Source organism: Sus scrofa, chromosome 10, assembly GCF_054392235.1.
Source record: "Sus scrofa isolate SSC_HxYL_T2T_F1_AM1 chromosome 10, Sscrofa_HxYL_maternal_Yorkshire_Landrace_v2.0, whole genome shotgun sequence".
Taxonomy (NCBI): Eukaryota; Metazoa; Chordata; class Mammalia; order Artiodactyla; family Suidae; genus Sus; species Sus scrofa.
This window is the reverse complement of record NC_139392.1, coordinates 28,791,571-28,813,690: the sequence shown is the minus strand read 5'-3', so window position 1 is coordinate 28,813,690 and position 22,120 is coordinate 28,791,571. Positions and strand designations below refer to the sequence as shown.

The 22,120-nt window shown below is 44.0% G+C and overlaps 2 pseudogenes; both read right to left on the bottom strand.

Annotated features, from left to right (window-relative positions):
• LOC146398894 (sushi domain-containing protein 4-like) overlaps window positions 1-11,495 on the bottom strand; it is a 60,536-nt pseudogene extending 49,041 nt beyond the window's left edge.
• A 1,592-nt stretch (window positions 11,496-13,087) lies between these two features.
• Window positions 13,088-13,870, bottom strand: LOC146398893 (mitochondrial import inner membrane translocase subunit Tim29 pseudogene; annotated as a pseudogene).
• Window positions 13,871-22,120: the final 8,250 nt, after the last annotated feature.

Genomic DNA, 22,120 nt, shown 5'->3' with positions numbered 1-22,120 from the left:
ATTGATGTAACTGTAGCTGCAATTTTTGTGCAGGACTGAGAAACACAGTGCATTATGTATTGCAGAATCATTGCTGCTAAATAACTCCTGTCTGTTTATTTAACACAACAGTTGAATGCCTGAAGAAGTTGCAGTGGCTTTATTATATGTGAATGCATCTGTTTCTCCTCACAAAGTGTTTTACTGCTGCATTTTTTGTTTGTTTGTTTTTAAAATTAAACTGCAGTGTTTCCTGGAATGTAAATTTAGCTTTGCTTAACAGTAAAATAAGTGAGCCATCTTGAACACTCTTAAGATCATGCTATGTGTTTTTTTCTGAACATTGGCAAATAGAGTAGCTAAAAAATTGATAAGCACCCTTATGTTTAGGAAACCATGTGATTCAGAAGTTGACTCAAGCAAGTGAATACCTGATATTTTGGGAATCTCGCATTAGACACCAGTAAATTAAGTCACCAAAAGTATTTATTTTTAACTTTCCTCATTTTAGAAATATTTACTGCCTATTATTGGATATTTGTATACTAATACACTTGGTGATACATTGTGCTTTAATTTAATTAAAACTAAACTCTTCTAGTTGAACATGAGAAGTCTTGTTTTTGACTGTTTTAAATACAGTTCTTTTATTCAAAAGGATGATACTTCATTGGGGAACAAGTTATTTCATTTGGGAGCTGTGTGTATGTGTGTGTTTTAATAATATTCACTTGGAATCAGCTGAAAGCTGTAATATGCCTTTGAAATGAGCCATGATAAATACAGAAGAGAGCAATGAGGACTTAGAGGATTTTTTGAAAAGCATTATGGGTATTATCTGTTTACCAGAGAGAGTAAATATTACAGTTTTAATTATGAATCTTTGAACATCATAAACACACCTTGGTGTTGTTACAGTGTTTTAATGAAGCATTTGTGTTCACCTTTAAGGACTGTTTGTTTAGTGCATCTTACAAATGATAAATCTTAATTGGTATATTTTGAAATGGTCATGTAAATTTTTGGCTTATATATCATGAAAATAAGTCATAACTTAATCCTTTTCCTGACATTCACTGTAAAACATTCAGGGGCCCTACCGTTTCTGTTCTGGAAATCTTGTAGTTTATTGTTATTTGACAGTATTAAGTGAAATTTTGTATATTTCATTTTAACTTTATTTGTGAATAGTGATTGTGGCATGTTTGGGGTGTTATTTTAATATTTTGTCATAGTGAAATTTTAATTTTTTTAAAATTTTTTTTCTGGAAGAAATGGATTCATGTGTAATGGTGAATATTGAACCATTACTGTTTTTCATATTTGTAAACTGGTTTTATGCTAAACTCTGTAGCCTAACATACTGCTGTTATTTCTAACTAATGGACACGTATTAATATTGTACTTTGAAGGTTATAAATATTATGTGGAAATTCCTCAATTTTGTTTTGAAATTTATAATAACAAAATCTTCATGTTGTTAAAATGTGAAAAAAAAAATAGAAAAAAATAAATAAAAGTCCCCCAGGTGAATCTGACCTGCAGCTTGTTTTGCACAACATCAGTATGATGGAAAGAGCACTGAACTAGGAGTCAGGATGCAGGTCTTTTTTTTTTTTTTTCTTGTCTTTTTTGTCTTTTTAGGGCCACACCCAAGGCATATGGAGGTTCCCAGGCTAGGGGTTGAATCAGAGCCATTTCTTCCAACCTACTCCAGAGCCACAGCAATGCCAGATCCAAGCCAACTCTGCAACCTACACCACAGCTCATGAGAATGCTGGATCCTTAACCCACTAAGTAAGGCCAGAGATCAAACCCACAACCTCATGGTTCCTAGTTGGATTTGTTTCTGCTGCACCACAATGGAAACTCCAGGATGCAGGTCCTAATCCTGGTTTTGTTGTCAAGTGAATTTACACAGAGTTAATCTAATTTTACGTATACCTTTTCTTCCAAAATGCGGGGAAGGGGTTGTATTTTCCCAGAGAAAGTGGCCCCCAGGACACTAGTTGAGTGATCTTGGAAAGGAAGAGCCCAAGATGGTGGCTTTGTTCACTGTACTTACTATGTCAGCAGCCCTGTGCACACAGGGAATATTTCAATCCTTTTCCAACTACATGGTCCCCTCTCCATCATACTGGTCATGTCCCTGCTCCCTGGACCATAAGCATCCTCACCCCTGCTTAGGGATATGTAGATTCTAGTCTTAACAGAAGTTGCTTGGAATAATAGTGGCACCTCTTAAGCTGCAGGCTTTGGGTACCAGGAAATTAATATTTGTAAGTCCAAACTCTTATAAGTGAGATTACTTGGAATAAACTATTTGGAATGGAGTGAAGGGAGAGAGGGCTGGTTCATGTAGCAGTGCAAAGTGAGGAGGAGAAGAAAGGGAATCTGTGTGAATGCACAAAAAATCATCTGCCTTAATACCACCTTGCTTCTGGAGAGCACATTCCTGCTATCAAAGCATTTGAAGGGAGTTCCCACTGTGGCTCAGTGAGTTACGCATCTGAGGTTGTCTCTGTGAGGATGTGGGTTCAATCCAAGGCCTGGCTCAGTGGGTTAAGGATCTGGTATTAATGCAAGCTGCACATAGGTCGAGATGTGGCTCAGATCCAGTTTGGCTGTGGCTGTGGTGTAGCCAGCAGCCACAGCTCTGGTTTGTCCCCCAGCCTGGGAAATTCCATATGCTGCAGTGATAAAAAGAAAAATGTCAAAGCATTTATTGCAAATGAAATTTTTTCTTTTTTACATTTGTACCTCTCAAAGTTCCCTGAAGTCTCAGTAGGGTAAGGATCCAGCATTGTCTCTGCTGTGGCATGGGTTCAATCCCTAGCCTGAAACCTTCTGTATGCTGCAGGCATAAACAAAAACAAATAAATAAGTAAAAATATAATAAAATCCGTGTGTCGGGCAGAACTGCCTGACAGCAGGGAAATCTGGAAGGAGTCCAGGTCACACTGACAGGACCTGAGCTAGAACAGATTTGTCCCTAAATCACCAGTTAAGTCTGAGAAGGCTCTTACCTTCTCTGAGACTCAGTTTCCCTACTGATCAAACAAAAACTAAATGCAAACAAGGGCCTGAATTATCTGATTACGGAGTCCCTTCAACTCTGAATGTTGATGATCCTTTTTGGCATAACACTGGGTTGTGTAACTGATGACAATTGGGATTTTGTGACACCAAGAAGAAAATCAGACCTAATGCTGGAGAGGAAAAAGTGCTGGCTGAGAACTAGTCACAGATCCACTGCTTACTCCTCAGCTGTGTGACTTGGACAAAGAAGATGAATGTCGCTGAGCCTCAGTTTCCTAATCAGGAAATGAGGACAATAGGACTTGCCTTGTAGGGTTCAATGAGATAGTGAATCTGACTGTACTTTTAAACTCTAGTGACCTATAAAGATGTGAGTATTTATTATTGTTATCAGGCTTATCACCATGCCAAAAAAATCCATTAGCCTTCCAAGAATTACCTGACAAGGGAAATAAATGAATTCAGCAGCCCTTACCATTTGGCCAGTATAAATCTTAATCAAGGAATAAAGACAATTTATAAATCAGGGGACAAAAGAATTTAGCTTTGTCCCTACTATACAACACGTGTGGAGTAGACAAGTACCCTCCCCTCACCCCTGTGAGCCACGTCCAGAGGCTCAGACTGTGATGGTTTTCTCCACTGCAAGGGTAACAGATTAATGTCTTTATACAAACTTTTCAAAGACCAACAAAGTCACCATTTTATTTCTTTTTTATGGCTGCACTTGCAGCATATGGAAGGTCCCCACCAAGGGGTTGAATCTGAGCTGCCATCTAAGCCACAGCCACAGCAATGCCAGATCTGAGCTGCATCTGCGACCTACACTGTAGTTCACAGCAATGCTGGATCCTTAACTCATTGATCAAGGCCAGGGATCAAATCTGCATCCTCATGGATGTGAGTAGTCAGGTTCTTAACCTGCTGAGTCACAGCAGGAACTCCAAAATCACCATTTTGATTCAAAATAATTATACCATCATGCTGAGAAAGGCAATACCTGTTATTCCAAACTTCCTAAAATGATGCTTCCAGCACAACATTGTGACTGGAAATGAGGAGGCCTGTGCCATCGATCAGAAGCACCTTGCTTAATCCAAAAAGCTGACTCTCTACTGCCTTCCCCACACATCTGGAGCCAAGTGTTAAGAATTGTGCTGACAGACCAGTACAAGAGAAGCCTCTACTCCCAGGTGGTTTTGCACTCCCCTTTTTGGAATTGCTATGCAATACATAGTTACCTACAAAGGTGGAAAGATGCTTACCTAAATAGGCCTAAGCCTTTTTTTCCCCCCTAGGATGACAAAGAAACAGAAGACCCTCATCTTGGGCAATAGTGAGGAAGCTCATTGGTTTCCTTTGTTCTCTGATGTTTTTGAGCTTATCTGTCTTTTAGGCACTGGGTGGGTACCTTGGTTCATAGGTTTCAGCAAGTAAGTTTTAAGATGCAAATGAAATAAAATTTTAGTTTCTATAACTTAAGGAAATAATAGCTTGCTTGGACTGCATGTAAGAGGAAAAAGTAAATTTATTTTTAAAAACCTAAATTCTTTGTATAAATTTTGACTTTAAAAAATACCTTGGAAATAAAAGCAAAGATATCAAGTCCTTTAAGGGTTAACACATAAATTACCCATCCTTCATAATTTCCATAAGGAGGAGCAAATTTGATGTTTGATAAATGTATGTCAAATCAAATTATCTTAAAAGTGTCATAAAGAAGACAGACACTAAATCAGAACAAGAGTTCACATAGCATTATTATAAAAGCTCCATCCTCCAAATCAATAATGGTGTTAAGAGAAAGTGAAACCCCTTCTAATGATATTGATGAAATATAAATTCTATGCCTATTGGCAGTTCAGGGCTAGAATTATTTCCTGATTCACAGTTTTTCCTATTTCAGCCTTGTCAATCATGAGAGATATGTCATGAACAATTTGGCATTGCAATTAAACTCAGTGACTTCTTTTAAACTCTAAAAGTATATCCAAAGAGTAAACACAAACAAGCAAAATATATACACACACATATAGATACACACACCTACATATAAAGTTGTTTCAACCAACAGACTTAGAGATAATTAGTAGAAGTAAATGAATATTTTGTCATGACCAATAAATTTAGGAATAATTGCTAGAAATAAACATATACCTTATCAATCAATCACTACTTGCCACAGTTCTTTCTTTCCTTAAATGAATCATGTCTAACACAGAACTTGATAAGGTGTAATTGATTTATTCCTCTAACACATGCATCTTCCATATCATTAGACACAGTTTGGGGCCAATATATTTCCTGCACATTTTATTGAGGAACATAAGTGCTGAGTTGGCAGTGCACTAATAAATAGCCCCAATGTTATCTGAGTTGCTCTCTTGCATTGACAAAAATGGTGATAAATCAGATGATAATTGAGACAGAGAAGGAGGATGATTATTTGTAATGTCCAGATGCATTTCTCCCCTGCCCCAGCCCTGACCTCACACACAGGCTCCTCCATCAGGCTGCAGGATCAGCTTTGAAGCAGAGTGCATCCCAAGGTACCAGCCAGTCTGGCACCCAGCCCTGTACCCCAGTGGCCACATGCCCATCATGTGAGTGGCTTCCATGTGGTAGAGTGGGGGTGGGGGAGCACTTTACCTTCCTGCACACACATGGGCTTATCACTTGGGACTCAGCCGAGGGTTCATTTCAGGTGTTTCATACACAATCTCATTGTAGAGCCCTTCAGCATGAATCTGTCTTGGCAGTGCAACTGAGTGACAGAGCTTTCAAAGAAAACCCCTCCGCTGGGCATCCTGAAGCCATTCTTGGGGATGCCTGGGTCAGTGCACACCTGAAGGTCATCGAACCCTACATGGACAGAGAGAAGAAAAAGTGCCTCTGAGTGTTCTCCTCAGATGCCAAGGGTCTTCCAGTATCCACGGCAGACATTGTCCACTTTCTAACTCTGTGGGCCACTCAACTACACCAACAAAAGAGCCAAGGTCATAAACATCCCAGTGCACTCAGTTGCTCTGCTTTTTTTGCCCTTTGCTTAGTCAAGGGCCCATAAGTGATTGAAGTTCCATGGCCCCATCAGTCCTTCAAGGAAATCCTAGGAGTAGGGAGATGGGGAAAGTAAATGACAAAAGGTACAAAACAGGAAACGTCATGGCCAAAATAGAAAGTGCAGAAGGGATCCAAGGAAGGTGAAATACTAGGAAAGGGGGAGATGGGTAAGATGCCAAGGATAGAACCAACTTTGCAGAAGAAGGTACTGGGGGATGGCATGAGTGATGGCTGGGCTGGGAGACAGCAGGAGTGTCTTGGGAGCAACAGGTGGCTGAGAGCACTCTAAGGCATGCGAGGGAGGAGGTATGCTGCCCACTGCCCTCACCCCCAGCTGCCAGGCCTGGTCCATGTTCCTCCTCCTCTGAGGGGCCTTCCTTGAGCCTGCCCTCCCCCACCCAACTCCTTTCTCCACCACTGAAACACAAACGCAGCCCTATATGGATGACCAGTAGGCACATGAAAAAATGCTCAACATCACTAATTATTAGAGAATTGCCAATCAAAACTACAATGAGGTACCACATCACACCAATCAGAATGGCCATCATTAATAAGTTAAGAAATAACAAATGCTGGAGAGGGTGTGGAAAGATGGGAACCCTCTTGCATTGTTGGTGGGAGTGTAAATTGGTACAACCACTATGGAAAACAGTATGGAGGTACCTCAGAAAATTAAATATAGAACTACCATATGACCCAGCAATCCTACTCCTCAGCACATTTCCAGATAAAACTTTCATTCAAAAAGACACATGCACCCCTATGTTCATTGTGGCACTATTCACAATAGCCAAGACGTGGAAACAACCTAAATGTCCATTGACAGGTGAGTGGATAATGATATGGTACATATACACAATGGAATACTACTCAGCCATAAAAAAGAACAGAATATTGCCATTTGCACAACATGGATGCAACTAGAGATTCTCATATTCAGTGAAGTAAGATAGAAAGAGAAAGACAAACACCATATGTTATCACTTACATGCAGAATCTAAAATATAGTGTACACAGACACACGCATACACACACACAGATATAAAATAAAATATAACACAAATGGACCTATCTACAAAACAGAAACAGACTCACAGGCACAGAGAACAGACTTGTGGTTGCCAAGGGGGAGGAGGAGGGAGTGTGAGGGACTGGGAGTTTGGGGTTAGTAGAGGCAAACTATTAAATTTAGGATGGACAATCAATGAGGTCCTGCTGTACAGAACAGGGAACTTATCCAGTGTCTTGGGATAGAACATGATGGGTGATAATATGAGACAAAGAATGTATGGGTCAAAGAATGACTGGGTCACTTTACTGTACAGCAGAAACTGGCACAACATTGTAAACCAACTATACTTAAAAAAAATCATTTGGAGAATGGCCACCTCTCATTCTGGGTTATGAGCCCCTCAGGACTGGTGCTCAGACTTTTTTACTTTTGTACCCACAGAATCTATCACAATCCTGCACAGAATGTGCTCCCTCGGTGTCTGATGAGTGAACAAAGAGAGTTGGCAAAGGGAGTGGGAGACCTACTGGGGTGACCCTCAAGGGCCAGCTAAGTGTGGAGCCCAGCGTGGAGCCATGGAGCAGGATGGTAGGGACCACGAGGTCAATGGAATGCAGCTTGTGGGATTCAGTGGAGGTGGGCCCTGAGCTTGGCTTGGAGATCCATGTCTGGCTGAGATGTGGTGGACTTGAGAGCACAGGGCTGCCAGAGACAGTAAAGAGGGCACTAGAGTATGAGACATCCTGGTCCAATTTTTTTTTTTTTTTTTTTTACCACATCTGCAGCATAAGGAAGTTCCTGGGCCAGGATTGAAACCATGCCACAGGTGCAGCCTGAGCCACAGCAGTGACAATGCCAGATCCCTAACCTGCTGTGCCACTAGGGAACTCTAAGGTGATCTTGAAGCAAAGAGGATGTCGAGAGCTGACAGGGGAGGCCAAGGATAAGGAGGGGGTCCACTGTGGGCACAAGGCTCCAATGTACCATGCGAGGCAAAGGATGGAGGCATTCCAGAGAACCTTAAGCCCCTGCACACCATGAAGTCCTCTACTCCACTTTCTTACAAATCAACCAACAAGGAGTTCCCATCATGCCTCAGGGGTTAACTAGCCTGACTAATATCCATGAGGACATGGGTTCGATCCCTTGCCTCACTCAGTGGGTTAAGGATCCCACATTGCTATGACTGTGGTGTAGGCTGGCGGCTACAGCTTGGATTGGACCCTTAGCCTGGGAACCTCCATATGCTGTGGGTGCAGCTCTAAAAAGACCAATGCCAAAAAAATATATAATCAACCAAGTCCTTACTGAATAAATGCCAAGAACAAACATGCGTGACTCCAACTGGACATGGTTGGTGAGCCCACCCACCCCACCCCCAGTGCAGCTGCTGGTAGCAGGTCAGGACATGGCTGCCTTAGAAAATCTCAGTCCAGACCCAGAGGCAGCATTCCTGGGGCTCATGGCAGATTTACTTGGTTTCCAGGTGATGCCAAGATTCCGGGCTCATGAGACACCTGATCCCCTGTACCACACTGGGCTTGCAAGGCAGTTGATTTCCCACCCCAATGTTCATGGGCTCAGTCACCACTCTCCCCGGCTGACCTCATGACCCCACATTCTGCCAGCACTGCTGCACTGCAAGTCACACACTGCACGTGACACCATGGTGGCAGGAGGTCCAGCAGTTGTAATGTGCTCTGTCCACTGAGGACACCAGGCTACAGACTGGGTGGAAAGCAAAGGTGGGAAGCAGGGAAGTAGACAGTGAACACCTCTGACTCTCCTACACCTTTAAATGGGAGCGGGTCTGCTGTTTTATCAAACAGAATATGCTTTGACAAAGGAGACACTGCCCAGGCCCCCCCTTACCTGCAGTCACCTGCCTGCCACACCATGAGCAGCCCAACAGCACAGAATGCATTCAAGCCCCATGGAGGGTGAAGGATGCCCATCTGGGGGAGGGCAATAAAGCACTGGCAATCTGTTAAGTGATGGCTTCATGTTTGTATTCCAAGGGAAGGTACTGGAGAGTGTCAGCTGCTTTCAAGTTATGAAGGTCAAGGATTTCTTTCCAAATCAGGTCATCTCAGGGCGACCCCTACAAATGTATTTGCATTATGGTATTGAGGTGGAATGAGCAGAAAATGCATTCTGATCCACCCCAGCCTAGACAGGGCATGAGCAGAAACACACAGATCTCTTCAGGCAGTCTGTGGGAGAAAGCTGTCACACATACACCCTATGTCCAACAGAGCCTCTCTGTTCCAACAGCACTGGGCAGGGGACACTGATCAGGCAGTGGGTGGCCACAGAAGGGTAACCAAGGGTAAGAGGAGGGGACAGGGTTCTGGAAGGTGAATCCTCACAGCTGGGCAGACACCAGCCAGGCAGGGGGACGGAAGGCACTGTGGGGAGAGGTTGGGGGCATGGGAGTGGGCTGAGCACCTTTCAGGAAAGAGGTAGCTCTGCCAGGCTGGGGGCAGGTGTGAGCTAAGGGTTTGGAGTCAATGAGGAGGCGGGGTGGGGGTTGTGCCAAATACTGAGAGCTTTGAACAAAGACATGACCAGGGTCAGATGTGTATTTTTGAATGATCTTTCTTGAACCCACACAGACAACTGACTGATATAGACTAAGCAGGAGGCAGGAAGCTCATCATAAGTGCTTCTCAGGCCTCCAGCTGCACCTCAGGAGCACAGGGACACCTTTGTACATGGACAACCACTGGTCCAGGCTCTCTAGCTGAGGTGGGGCCCAGAAGCCCCACATTTTAGAAAGCTCTCCCATTGACTCTGAGGCAGCTGGTCCCACACCTGCCCAAGGACAAGTATCTGAGAATGTGGGATCTCAAGGATGGATGGATAGAGAGACAGCTGGGTGGATGGATAGAGGATAGGTGGGTGGAAGGGTAGGTGGATAGAAGATAAGTGGGTGGGTGAGTGGATGGATGGATAGAGGATGGATGGATGGATGTAGATGGATGGATGGATGGATGAATAAATATGGATGGATGCAGAGAGGATAGGAGGGTGGATGGATGGACAGAGGATCAGTAGATAGATGGATAAGAGGATAAGTGTGTGAGTGGCTGGATAGATGGAGGATAGGAGGGTGGATGGATAGAGGATAGATGGATGGATAGAGGATAAGAGGGTGGATGGATGGATGGATGGATAGATGGATGGAAAAATGATAGATGGATAGATGGATGGATGGAGAATAGATGGATGGACAGAGGATAAGAGGGTGGATGGATGAACAGATGGACAGAAGATGAATGGCTGAAGGGTGGGTGGGTGGATGAGTAGATGGCGCCACATGCTCTGCTGGGCTCATCAGGCTACCATTCCTACCTCATCCCAACAAAGATTCACAACTATGGCTCTGATATTCCCAGAAGCTGATGTGCGCCACAGACAAAGAGGGTGTGAACACTCTCCCCCATCACAAACACACTCTCTCCTAATGACCTCTCACCTTCCTCTCTTCTCTCAGCCTCAGTAGACTGTGTTTCTTAGATTTTTATAACCTTCCAATCCATATCCTCAAACACCCAGTCCTCCTCCTCCCTCTCCACTCAGGGAAGCACCCAAGGCAGGTTGATGCTAAGGATTTGGCCAGGACATCTGTTCCTTTCCAACCAGCACACAGGCACCTCTTGGACAGCTGCACCCTGCTCACAGAGGAGCCATGCTGACTGCAGGGGCCCAGGCTCCACCCCTCTTCTTGTTACATCTCTCTGTCCCCAGCGAGAGATGTTCTCTGTCAGAGGAGGGCAGACATTCAAGAAAGTGCTGAAGATGCAGCCCTGAATCCATCAGAAAATTGCCTCCAGCTCTCATAAATAAATGATGACAGTGTCATAGAAATGACTATGGGAGAGCAGCAGAATTTCCTGACAAGCCCAAATCTGTACTCCTTCTTTGCTTATTCTTTTCTTTTCTTTTTGTAATTTTTATTTTTTTAAAGTATAACTGATTTTCAGTTCTGCCAATTTCTGCTGTACAGCACAGTGACCCAGTCATATAGATAGATAGATAGATAGATAGATAGATAGATAGATAGATAGATAGATAGATACATAGATAGATAGATAGATAGATAGATAGATAGATAGATAGATAGATAGATAGATGTTCTTATTCTCATAATATCTTCTATCATGTTCATCTCAAGAAACTGGATAAAGATCTCTGTGCTGTACAGTAGGACCTCATTGCTTATCCATTGTAAATGTAATAGTTTGCATCTATCAACCCCCAACTCCTGTCCATCCTACTCTCTCCCTTCCTTTTCAAAAGAGCAACCAACCCCTTTCTCTGCTTTCACAACACCATAGCTGGCCGTTGGATCTCTTCCTGTGCCCAGGACAGTACTGATGATCAGGATGCTGCCAGCCATGGAGGCCAGCCCCTGGCTCAGAAGAGAGAAATAATAACAAGCAGTAAAAAGAGAGCAATCAGAAAATGGGATGGTACAAGAAGAAAATATTCTTCATTTTGGACAACTAATCCCATTGAGCAAGGTAGTAATTTTCTAGGGCCTGCCACAGTCTCAGACTCCACTTTTCAAATCACCCCCTGGTGGATCAGCTCCCAGCACGGGTCCTTTTTCTGTAGGTCTGTTCTCTTAATGTCTTTCTGTAATGTGGATGATCAGCCCCATCAGATAACACATCCATTAAGGAGGTGGGCTGCTTTAGGTGTTAGGGAAGAGGATGGAAAATAATGCGCACTGCCCAAATAAACTTTATTTTCCTTTTTTCTTTTTGGTTATTTCATGTCTTGGTTTATTAACTAGCTATAGGTCACATAGGTGACAGAGGTAGTGACATTCCTTTTAGTATTTTAGTTTTAAAAGTATGATTACCATAACCCAGCTCTGAATACCAACATATCCTTTCCATAGAATTCTGTGTTTTCAGGGTTATTGAAGTAAAACATAACCAGAAGCTATGATTCCGTATTGATTTCCAGATCAGAAAATGCTTTGTCCCTCCAAGTCATTTAACATCAGTATCCGTACATGCATGGTAAAAGCAGCTTGGTTTTGAGTGGTTTTTCTGGCCACACCTGTGGAATCTGGAAGGTCCCTGGCCAAGGATCAAATCCACACCAATGTTATGTGTCACAGCTATGGCAATGCCAGATCATTAACCCACTGTGCCACATGGGAACTTCCAAAGCAGGTTGTTTTGAGGGTTCCTGTTGTGGCTCAATGGGTTAAGAATCTAACTGGTATCCATGATGATGAGAGTTCAATCCCTGGCTTCACTCAGTGGGTTAAAGGATCTGGCATTGCAGCAAGCTGCAGTAGAGATCACAAGATGCTGCTTGGATCCTGCATTGCTGTGGCTGCAGCAATCCCTAGACTGTGAGACTTCCATCTGTCATGGGTGTAGCCCTAAAAAATAGGGGTGGGGGAGGTTGTTTTTGCAAAATGTTTTGTCATAAAATCCAAATAATCATACCAATATTAACTTCCTGGGTTGGGAATGATTACATAAGTTATGATTTGGGGGAAGCTGGGTGAAGATACACAGGATGCCTATTTTTCCAGTCTCCTCTGAAACCATAATTATTTTAAAATTACTTTTTAAAAAACATGCTAGTCATGGAAACAGGGGATAAACATTTCAGTTCAAATTTTAAAATGAAAATCTAAAAGTTCTTAGGAGAGCTTGGGAGTCACCTAACAATTGTGATACTTTAGTAGGGGGGGGAGGGGGAAATAAGCCCAGTGCAAAGGCTTATTTCCATCTAAGGCTCCTCCCTACTTCCGGCAGTGATAAGTGTTACAAGGCATGTTGCTCTGCTCTTCCCAACTCTGAGACCAAGGAGGCTCTGAATTAGCATCAACTCAAAAGGAGCAGGCGAGAGAGAGGCCCTCAATTTTTGAAAACCCACGGAGAGATCACCATACACAATTTATTTCCATCGCTCTACATTTGAGGCTGATTCTCACCAACCACACAATCCTGGGTTGGCAGGGTTTCATCTAGCGACTTCCAGGGGCGCCAGTGGGTTGGCTTGGCTCAGGGCGAGCTGGTCCTTCTTCTGCTTCTGCAGGACCTGCTCCTCCCACAGTGCCTGCTCCACCTGATCCACGGTGAGTACTACAGGCCTGTACTTCTCATGGAAGAGCCGCTCCTTGGCCTCTGAGTGCAGCTGGTGGGGCCCGACAACACGCAGATGTGCTGGCAGGTGCAGGAACTCGTCATCCTTGATGTCACAGTCGTGCATCCGGATCCCCAGCACCCACCAGTGGCCCAGGAAGCCCACATCCAAGATCAGGTCAGGGAAGTCCGCCCAGTGGGGATGCAGGTAGCAGCAGCGGGTCTGGTAGGGCTGAACTGGGCGTCAAAGGGTGCCTCGTACACCAGTGAGCAGAGGCCCATGTTCACGTGGCACAGGCAGCCGCGACCCCGCAGCCAGAGCAGCCGCCGCACAAATGCTTTGGAGTCCCAGCTGCGTGTGGCAAGCGCCAGCAGCAGGAGAGGCCCTGGCGCAGCCGCAGTGCCTCCTCAAAAGTTGCCCCGCTTGGCGCTAGGTCGCCGCAGGCTGCCGCACCGCCCAGCAGCCCCACGTACAGGGCTTCCTGCCTGGGCCATGCTCCTGCGCTGCCGCTGCCTCGTCCCTTCAGGCCTCTGCATAGTCTTGGAGCAGCACACAGGTCCTGGCTCCCAACAGTGCCCACACGCCAGGCTTTCTGGCCTCAGCGTCACCCGCCTCCCCAGGGCTTTGGGACAAAAACCTCTTAAGTGCAGCCGCCGCCATCCTCTTCCAGCTTGGAGTCCTGCTCAAATACTCTTATCCTAGGAACCAGAGTCCTGAGGTGCTGATTGCTGTCTTTCTTTTTGCTTTTTAGGCCATACCTGGAGCATATGGAAGTTCCCAGGCCAAGGGCTGAATCACAGCCGCAGCTGCCAGCCCACACCACGGCCAGGGCATGGCCATGGTTCTGAGCCACCGACCCTATAGCTTGTGGCAACGCTAGATTGTTAATGCAGTGAGCGAGTCCAGGGATTGAACCCACATCCTCACAGACACTATGTCAGGTTCTTAACTCTCTAAGCCACAGCAGGAACTCCTCTCAATTGCTTTCACTCCAATTCTTCAAATTCTACATATGCTTTAGAGCTTAGTAGCCATGGCTTGGAGAAAAGAGAATTCTTTTCTTATTTCTGCCAATTTCTGCTGTACAGCACAGTGACCCAGCCATATATATATATACACACACATTCTTATTCTCATATTACCTTCTATCATGTTCTATCTCAAGAGACTGGATATAGATCCCTGTGCTGTACACCAGGACCTCATTGCTCTCATTGCTTATCCATTCTAAATGTATTTATCCAGAATTATTTCCAATATGTTTCTGGGAAAGGGAACATTCCACCTCACACCAGTCAGAATGGCCATCATTAATAAGTTCACAAGTAACAAATGCTAGAGATGGTGTGGAGAAAAGGGAACCCTCTTACACTGCTGTGGGAATATAAATTGATACAACCTCTATGGAAAACAGTATGGCAGTACCTCAGAAAACTAAATATAGAACTACCATAGGACCCAGCAATCCCACTCTTCAGCACATATCCAGAAAAAACGTTCCTTGAAAAACACACATGCAACTGTATGTTCACTGCAGCACCATTCGCAATAGCCAAGACATGGAAACAATCATCAAGAGATGAATAAATGAAGAAGTGGTATATATACCAATGGAATACTACTCAGTCATAAAAAAAGAACAAAATAATGTCATTCGCAGCAACATGGTTGGAACTAGAGACTCTCATACTAAGTGAAGTAAGTCAGACAGAGAAAGACAAATACCATATGATATCACTTATATCTGGAATCTAACATACAGCACAAATAAAGGTTTCCACAGAAAAGAAAACCATGGACTTGGAGAATAGACTTCTAGTTCTCAAAGGGGGAGGGGAAGGGAGGGTGGTGGACTGGGAATCTGGGGTTCATAGATGCAAACTATTGCCCTTGGAATGGATAAGCAATGAGGTCCTGCTGTACAGCACTGGGAAGTATATCTAGTCACTTATGATGGAGCATGATAATGTGAGAAAAAGAATGTATATATGTATGTGTGACTGGGTCACTTGGCTGTATAGTAGAAAATTGACAGAACATTGTAAATGAACTATAATGGAAAAAATAAAAATCATTTAAAAAAATGAAAAGGGAACATTCCATTTTAATAAGCCCTTGCAAGCAGGATCCCCTAACAAACAGTTCCCACAAAGTTCACTGCAGAGTGCAACATCTGTATACATGATGGTTCATTTTATGTGTCCCATGGACTAGGACATGGGAAGATATTTGGTCAAAGCTTTAGTCTGGCTGTGTTGGTGGGGGTGTTCCTGGATGAGATGTACTTGGGAGTGGGCAGATGGAGTAAAGTGGATTGCCCTCCCTAATGTGGTGAGCCTCACCCAATCAGTCGATGGACTGCCTGACTCTAAAAGGGAAGTAGAAAGAATTCTTGCTCTCTCCTGTCTTTGAGAGGGCACTTTGATCTTCTCCTGCCTTCAGACTCAGGAGGGACTTACACCATCGGCTTTCCTGGTCCTCAGGCCTTTGGACTTTGACTGGACTGACATCCTTGGCTCTCTTGGGTCTCCAGGCTGGAGATTTCGGACTGCCTGGCCTCTGTAATTGTGTTGGCCCATTCCCTATAGCACATGCAAGTGGCCTATGTCCTGTTGGTTTTGTTTTCTCTGGGGAACCCAGACTAATACAGTCTTCCTAATTCATGCATTTTTTAACATGTTTATATTGTTCATTCCTGAATCTCTTTCCAATCACTTTATATTTTAGGTATATGTACTTGAGCAATTATTGCAAAGGGTTTTTTTTTTCTTGTTTTTACCTATTAAATATTTAAAACTTTTTTTCAGGGCCACACCTGCTAGGGTCCCAGGCTAGGAGTCAAATCTAAGCAGTAGCCTCTGGCCTATGACACAGCCACGCCAATGCCAGATCCAAGCCGCATCTTCAACCTACACCACAGCTCATGGCCATGCTGGATCCTTAACCCTCTGAGTGAGGCCAGGGATCAAACCTACAACCTCATGGATGCTAGTTAGATTCGTTTCCACTGAGCCATGTTGGCACTCCATATTTTTTAATTTTTTATTAAAGTTTAGTTGATTGATAATGTTCAACTTCTGTTGCACAGCAAAGTGATCCAGTCATACCTATATGTAAATTCTTTTCTTTTTCATGCTATCTTCCATCATGTTCTAGCTGAAGAGATTGGACATAGCTACCTGTGCTGTACATTAGGACCTCATTGCTTATCCAAACACTTTATAAATATGATGTGAGGGAGTTCCCTTTGTGGCTCAGTGGTTAACAAACCCAACTAGGATACATGAGGATGCGGGTTTGATCCTTGGCCAGTGTAGGTGTGGTGTAGCTCGCAGATGCAGCTTAGATCTGGTGTTGCTGTGGCTGTGGTGTAGGCTGGTAGCTGTAGCTCTGATTTGACCCCTAGCCTGGGAACCTCCCTATGCTGCAGGTGTGGCCATAAAAAGAAAAAAAAAATGTGATGTAAACAGTGACTGTCCCCTTACTCGAGAGGATGCTATTTCTCTCTGGACCGTTGAGTTCAGGTAAGCAGCCCACTGAGGCAGCTGGCTGAGGCAGAGGGTTTTGTGGGGTGGGCAGGGGGGGCAGTGACTGGGCCCTGGGTTCAGAGCAGCCTGGTGTGGAGTCCCAGCTAAAGTCCCCTCTAGTGCGTTCTCAGCATGTGTCACCCTCCTACGTGCTGGCCTCCCCGTCACTGGCATTGATTTTCCTGCCCAGTGTTTATGAGCCCAGGAATGAGTCAAAGGTAGGCTTGGAATATGCACTAGTCCTCAGTGGGGCTGAGAATCCCTGTCTTCACACACAGAGAAATGCACACGCTTCAGTCTCCTTATGAGGTCCTGACACTTCTGCTTTGGTGACTTCTGAGGTTGCTGAAACACACCAGCCAGTTTTACTGTGAGCAACATAAGAAGTCTTTTCAAAGAATCATAAAAATGAAAGAGGTGTGAAAAGCGATCTTTTGGCTTATTATAACTGAAAAGTAATATCCTCGAAAGGAAGAGTGTATCAAATGTAGCCAAATCAATTTAGAACTAGAGCTGGCTTTCCGTCTCTCTGTAAACTGCTATATGAATATTTTTGGGGAAGAAACAGAATATAGATACACATAATTGATTTTTTATGCATTAACTTAGTGAGAGGGTCCCGGGGCTAGTGAGGAAAGGGAGCCCCTGCTGAAGTTGAAACAGCCACACTGGCTGATTTTAACTGGAATTTAGAGCAAGCCCTAAGCCTCCCCCCACCTCTCCTGAGAGAACCCCTGTCAGTTCCTCCCACAGCACCCCTGTCTCACACCATTGGAGTCCAGCTTCGAGGTCCCTGGTCTGACCTCTTTGTCTCCCAGTGGAGGAAGTGGAGGCCTGTAGAGGTCAAATGTGAGTCCGGCCAGTCCTATGGCTAATCACAGAGCTGGAACCAAAGCCTGGGACTCCCACTCACAATCTGGTGCTCCTACCCCTGACCACATTGTCCCACTTTCCTTTTTTCTGTCCTACTTCATGTCTGTGACTCAAATCATCATGACATCACAGTCTCTTTGAGGGAAAGAAGATCTGCAAATACACTTGAGACCCCATATCCATTAAAACAGGACTGAGCCAATAGCAATGACGAAATAGTTAATGATCCTCATGGTTCCCCCAATGCTCTTTCTCAGCATCAAGGGGCTGGGGAAACTTTCTTGTACACAGAATGTTCAAGAATCCAGGCAGTCAGACACGAGACATCCACTGACCATAGTGGGGATTTGCAGAGCATTTCTGGTGATGGAAGACACTTTGAGGAGTTCTGGTGTGGCCCAGTGGGTTAAGAACCCAACTAGTATCCATGAGGATGTGAGTTCAATCCCTGGCCTCACTCAGTGGGTTACAGATCCAGCGTTGCCATGAGCTGGGGTGTAGGTCACAGATGTGGTTTGGATCCTGTGTTGCTATGGCTGTGTTGTAGCCCAGTGGCTACAGTTCTGATTCAGTCCCTAGCCTTGGACCTTCCATGTGCCACAGGTGTGGCCCTAAAGATAAAAAATTTAAAAATATGCTCTTGAGGAGGTCACAACCTAACCCCAGGTATCAGTGCCATGAAATGGAATTAGTCCTGGAGAGCAGAGTGTGTATTGCCCTCAAGGGTAAAAGAACAGAGAGAGAAGCAGACAGAAAACTTGAGTAAGTCCCTCTTGACCCCACTAAAAGTGAACATCCAATTCCAGCTGCCTTAGGCTGAAATCTATCTTTTTCTCATCACCAGCAATACAGACCAAGTTTCTTTCCAACCACCTAACCACTAAAATATCTCTATTCCTCAACAAGCCTTCATACCAGAAAGGGAACTATTCTCTTGGATGAGAGAATAATCTTCCAAAAAATAGTTCCTGTTTGTAAAGATTCTAAAAGTTTCATCCTCTGGGCTTGTTAAATTAGCACCAACTAAAAAGCATTGGGAAGGTCCTGAGAGGCTGATGACTCGGGGCCCCTTGACCATCTCCTTTCTGCCAACACACACCACACCTCAACCTCCCCCACCATCTCAAAAACCCCTTGCTCTTACTACTATCTTAACTTATTCTTTATTATTTCTACTTTTTTTTTCTTTTTAGGGCCACACCTGCAGCACATAGACGTTCCCAGGCTAGGGGTAGAATCAGAGCTGCAGCTGCCAACCTACACCACAGCCACAGCAACACTGGATCTGAGCTACAAGTGCCACCGACACCACAGCTTATGGCAATGCCAGATCCTTAACTCACTGAGCAAGGCCAGGGGTAGAACCCGTGTCCTCATGGATACTAGTCAGATTCAATTTCTGCTGAGCCACATCGGGAACCCCAATTTATTCCTTTAATGAGTGCACACATTAATATTATCATTCCAGAAATGGTGTGAGCTGGTATTGTATCTGTCACAAGGTATCAGCAACAAGAAGAAGAGACAGAAAGAGGTAATATTAAAGAAATTACATTAGGCAAAACCTATTTGGCAAAGAGTTAATTCTCTAATATTGGTATTTAAAACACAATGGTTCTGGCTGTGGGTGACTTGATAACATAGAACTACTTGACATGCCAGAAGTTTCTGGCTGCCTTGCAGCCAACCACACTTTGGGGCTGGTCCACAGTAACTTGTCAGCCCACCGGAGGCTCCTGACATGACTTCAGGATGATGTCATACTGTAGTGTTGTTTCTGAGCCTGAGACTGTTGAGAAGTTCTATTCTGCAGGTCTGTCCTAAGGTAACATCAGGCTCAAACATTCAGAGGATCCCCTAGTCCATGATAGACAGTTTAAGGGCTGCCAAAAAATTTCCAAGAAATTCCAGAAAGACTGAGTGAACTGGGCCCCTAGACTGCCTGGAATGCCTCAACTCTCATGGAGATGGAAGAGTAGGGAAGCTCATTCCAAATGAACCCACCTGGAGAAGAAAACCCAAAGTGGGCCAAAGAAGGCCCTCACTGGAAGAAGAGGTGGTCCCAGAATCAGAATGCAGTGGAGACATCAATTTAACAATTGCACACTATGAAAATGAACATCAGAATCAATGGGAGGAGTTCCAGTTGTGGCCCATCAGGTTCAGAACCTGACTAGTATCCATGAGGACACAGGTTCCATCCCTGGCCTTGCTCAGTGGGTTAGGGATCCGGTGTTGCCATGAGCTCTGGTGTGGGTCATAGACACGGCTTGGGTCATAGACACAGGGGTTGTAGAGACAGTTTGGTTCTGGTATCACTGTGGCTGTGCTGTAGGCCGGCAGCTGTAGCTCTGATTCAACCCCTAGCCTGGGAACTTCCATATGCTGCAGGTGCACCCCAAAAAATAAATAAATAAACAAATAAAATGGGAAAAAGTGATGTGCTTTACAAAGATTCATTTGTAACCTGGGTCTCCACATCAAGATCATTAGTCAGCGTTTCTTGGCCGTCTCTGTTCCACGCTAAATCATCACCAGCTTTGGTAAAATTACAGCTTTTTGTTTTCAAAAAAGGAAAAGGAATAAAGGGAGAGGATATCTGAAAATAGTAGAGTTGGGGAAAGGAAAATTACAATCTGTGTCTATATTCAGTCCATCCACAAACAGTGCTATCACTTCGGGGAGGAGCTAAAGGGCACTGACTGAGAGGATGCTATGACCTCAGGCTTCCTGCTGAGCTGCGTACATCCAGGTCCTGGAATGTTTGATCTGCAAGCTGTGGCCTTATATTAGGTCAGAAAATCAATTTTCAGGGTCCCCAGCAGCACTTTTTAGAAATGAAATAGAAAGGAAAAGTCAGAGAGCATCCTCTGTGGCAAGGGTGAGTGCTCTTTTGTGTGGTTTTATGAGTTTTATTTGTGCACACATGCTAGTCAGCAATGTACTTCTTTCCATGGTCCATCAAAAAGATTTGAAAACCACTGCTTTAAATATACTTCCCTGTTGGTCTGTGTGAAAATATACATTTACTGCAAATAACCCAGTGGGTGCTTAAGGGCTGAGACTGTGTGCTTTGAGTCCTGACTTTCTCACTGCCTAGCTGTGTAAACTTGGGTAAGTTTCTCAACCTCTCTGTGTTGTGTTAGATCTAAAATGGGTCTTCTAAAGATACTGCCTACATCTAGGGCTATTATGAAAGTCAAGTGAGATGTAAATAAAAGTAAACAAATGGTTAGCTCATGGTAAGTGCATCATAAATATATGTAAGCTGTTATGTTATTATATTCAAACAGCTCCTTAAAGAATGAATACATACAACTTCATAAAGAGGCAATCTCCTAATTTCTTAGAGCCACCTTAATATTCCCAAACATTCCAGCTCATTTTTTATCCTAACTTTCCCTAGAATTAAGTATCTTTGAAAATGACTGCTAAACAAGGAAGCAACATCAAATCTGTCTAGAGTCCTTCTCTTGGCCAAACAGTTAAGACGTAAAACAGTCAATAGTAGCACACAAACACCCAGAGAACCGAACTCTGATTTCTTTAAAGTAAGAGCCAAGCTTGACTGGGAATCTGGGTTGAATAGATGCCAACTATTGCCTTTGGAATGGATAAGCAAGGAGATCCTGCATATGGCACTGGGAACTCTATCTAGTCACTTGTGATGGAGCATGATAATGTGAGAATGAGAATGTATGTATGTATGTGTGACTGGGTCACTTGGCTGTAGAGTAGAAAATTGACAGGACACAGTATACCAGCTATAATGGAAAAAATAAAAATCATTAAAACAAACAAAGACCCAAGCTTGGAGGAGAAATGGGAGGGCTGTCTGCTTTCAGTACCCTGACAGCTCGGGCCTTTGTTTTAAGGCCAGGAGCCCAGCCTGTTCCTGGAGGAAACCTCTCCAGGGCACACTCTGAGTGAGCAATCAGGCACCCCCTGATCCGGGCACAAGGATGTGAACATTCCTGGGCACCAATGCATCAAACCAGAGCCAAGCAGAAAATACTGAGGATTCTAAGATTTATGGAGTCAGGATGCAGAGCCAAATAACAGGTTTCAGATGGATTTTCCAGTAAGAGACAACCCACCAAAAAAATCCAACAAAGGAAATCAAAGGTTTCTCAATTAGTTTTGTCTGTGAATTTAGCGCTATGTCATTCCATAATTCAGTGCATTATCACTTGGCATATTTAAGAGGTATCGGGGGGGGAAGGGAAGCTGACTACTGTTACCATTTATTAGGCTAAACAGATTTTTCAATGAAAGCACGGTATCTCCTGGGAAATACAGTAAAGAAACTGTACTTTCTTTACAGTAAGACTAGGCTAGTTACTATAGTAATATTTACTATATTACTAGAGGAATATTTATGTTACTATGTTACTATAGTGATATTCCTGCTATACCAATAGTATGCCATACTATTTGTCACAGCAAATTTATACTAACAAGATACCCCTAAACCTAGTTTTCTGAAGACACAACAAGTTGGGGCAACACA